The sequence below is a fragment of the Euwallacea fornicatus genome, chromosome 15 (assembly GCF_040115645.1).
Source record: "Euwallacea fornicatus isolate EFF26 chromosome 15, ASM4011564v1, whole genome shotgun sequence".
In the NCBI taxonomy this organism is placed as follows: Eukaryota; Metazoa; Arthropoda; class Insecta; order Coleoptera; family Curculionidae; genus Euwallacea; species Euwallacea fornicatus.
The window spans coordinates 4,250,863-4,253,803 of record NC_089555.1 but is presented as its reverse complement, the minus strand read 5'-3'; the positions used below and the strand labels follow the sequence as shown (position 1 = coordinate 4,253,803).

The window sequence follows — 2,941 nt, the reverse complement described above, 5'->3', positions numbered from 1 at the left end:
AAACCAAAAAGATCCTGGAAAATAAATTGACATTGGTAATATATAAAATAATCCTTAAATTAGAGGAGTTGGGGCTTATTGTTGCCAAATCTAAAACAGAGATGGTCCGAATAACTGGAAGAAGAAAGATGAGAAGCCTGTTGAATAAAACAACTCTAATGACAATTAGATTTCAAGTCATTATACTTAAAATAAGTCCTTTTGATTACTACGTTAAAACACCTCAGTTCGATCATTTATTTCGGCAGATCTAAAGCGGTTGTTGTTTGATTATTTTCAGTGGAATGATTATTAACCCTCCGGCGGGCGCGCCCGCGGCAATGTGCCGCAAATCGATATTCGAAACTTATTACATCGTTAATATTGTCGGTAGATCCCCGAGCGTCCAGGTATTCCACCGGCATGCATTTTAGCAACTAATTTCGTTCTGCACGTTTTTTGGGATGTCCCGTATTAGAAGTTAGAAAGCATTAAGTATACGTGTATCAAGTTGCTGTGCAAATACCGCACTGCGCCCGATAATGTAAGTTTTAATTTCTTATAATCGGAATTTAATTTTATAGTACAGATTTTTATTAATTTATTTGATAAATACATATGTTGAGTTCCACCTGTTTTGCCATGATATGTTTATAATATTTATATAAAATATGAGATTTAGGAGTCACAAAGCTTTGTCACCTGAAGAGCTAGAAATTGCCATGCAAGAAGTTGTAGAAGAGTTACCAGATGAATCAGTAACTGAACACAGTGAATCTGAAACAGAGGATGAAATTATTTCAGAGGATATTCATGATAGCAATTCCGAGCAGTCTCTTGTCGATATAACTGGGGTTCCTTCATTTCACAAAAATGTTCCAAGTAGCGAAGAATATCACTTTTATATAGGGAAAGATGAAGAGACATTGTGGATGAATCAGCCATTGTCAACTGGTAAAGTAAGTGCCAAAAACATTATTAGAACAGCTCCGGGCCCAAAACGCTTTATCGGTCACATCAAACGGGAAATTGATGCATTCAACTTGTTTTTCACCGATGAGATGATAGATGAATTAGTAGTAAATACAAACATATATATTCAGAAAAAGAGAAATGACGTTCGTTATAGCAGGGACAGAGATTGCAGAGATATTAGTAAAACAGAATTAAGAGCGCTGTTAGGTGCATTATTTCTAATAGGAATCAAAAAAGGACACCATACAAATTGCTGTGAACTATGGAACACTGATGGGACAGGGATAATTCTTTTACGTGCCTTGTTTAGCTACAAGCGGTTTCTCTTTTTGCTTCGTGCTCTCCGAATGAACAACATTTTGACTCGTGACGAGCGAAAAAAAAAATGATAAACTTGCGCCAATACGCAACTTTCATGAAAAGTTTGTCAAGAATTGCATTGCTAATTTCAATGTCAGTGAGTTTGTTACAATTGACGAGATGCTGCACCCATTTAGAGGCAGATGCGGTTTCGTTCAATATATCCCGAACAAACCAGCGAAGTATGGATTCAAAATTTACGCTTTATGTGACGCAAAAACATTTTATACTTATAATTTTGAAATTTACTGCGGAAAACAACATCCAGGACCACATATTAAATTCAACAAACCTGATGATATAGTCAAACGATTAGTAGTTCCAATTGAAAATTCCTGTAGAAACATCACTACTGACAACTATTACACGAGTTATCTGCTAGTGGAATATCTTTTGAAGAAAAATCTCACCTTACTTGGGACAATGAAAAAGAACAAGAAAGAAATCCCTCCCGAGTTTCTATTTGGCAAACATCGTGAGGTGAGATCCACAATATTTGGATTTCAATATGACTATATGTTGGCCTCAACAATTCCGAAAAGAAACAAAGCAGTAATATTTCTGTCTACAATGCACCATACCATGGAATTAATCGGAGAAAAGTCGTTGGTAAATTTAGATTATAATGCAACAAAAGGAGACGTTGACACGGTGGATCAACTGTGTTCAGCTTATACTACATCTAGAATCACCAGAAGATGGCCTCTTGCCTTATTTTACAGACATCTCGATATAGCTGGAATTAATTCGATGACTGTTTTTAAATTTTGTAATAAAAAGAATCGAGACCGAAGAAGAACATTTTTAAAAAATTTGGCATTCAATTTCATGGAGGATTTTCTAAAGGAAAGAGCCATGATTCCAAGCCTACCGAAAGACATACAGTACTTTTTAGAAAAATACAAAACTGTTTTACCGACTGAAGTTGTACGCTCTGGTATTTGCTACATGTGTGGAAAGCATAAAAATATTCGTACAAAGTCGCTTTGCCAAAAATGTGGAAAAAATGTGTGCAAGAGGCATAGCAGTGTCATTATGACATGTGTAAATTGCATAGACTTAATGGAAGTTGTTGATTAATTAATATTTTTATTTTGTTATTCGTTTCAATGTTTTGTATTACATAATTGTATTAATAAAACCTTAAATAATTGTATGTTGTTTCATAATAATCTTTCAAAAAGATGCCACAATCATTTTAGTACCGTAATTTAAAGTGCGGTGTGATTGCCGCGGCACGCCCGTTCTTGAGAGTCCAAAAGGCGCGCCCGCCAGAGGGTTAAGCAAAACGGCATCACAAGTCAGTCCGGCTCCAACAATCATCCGAATGAGCACAACTTAACGGGAACAATTTCCTATTATAATAATCATACCTTTATTAATAAAATAATTAATACTGTGTCAATTATTATTTCTTTATTTTTGGCAACAAAGCCTAAGTATTAAAATTAAAGGCCATGAAATTAGTGATGTAGAACACGTCAAACTATTAGGTGTGTTCTTTAGCAGAAATCTAAATTTTTGGACTCATGTACAAAAAATTACAGAAATAACTAATCAATTAATTAATACATTAACGCGTTTAATTCCTAATAACGGGGGCTGTTCCGTAAAGAAACGGAAAACC

The 2,941-nt window shown here is 35.0% G+C and overlaps 1 pseudogene; it reads left to right on the top strand.

The window, feature by feature from the left end:
* The first annotated feature begins 296 nt into the window (after window positions 1-296).
* Window positions 297-2,394, top strand: LOC136343755 (piggyBac transposable element-derived protein 4-like; annotated as a pseudogene).
* The last annotated feature ends 547 nt before the right edge of the window (window positions 2,395-2,941 follow it).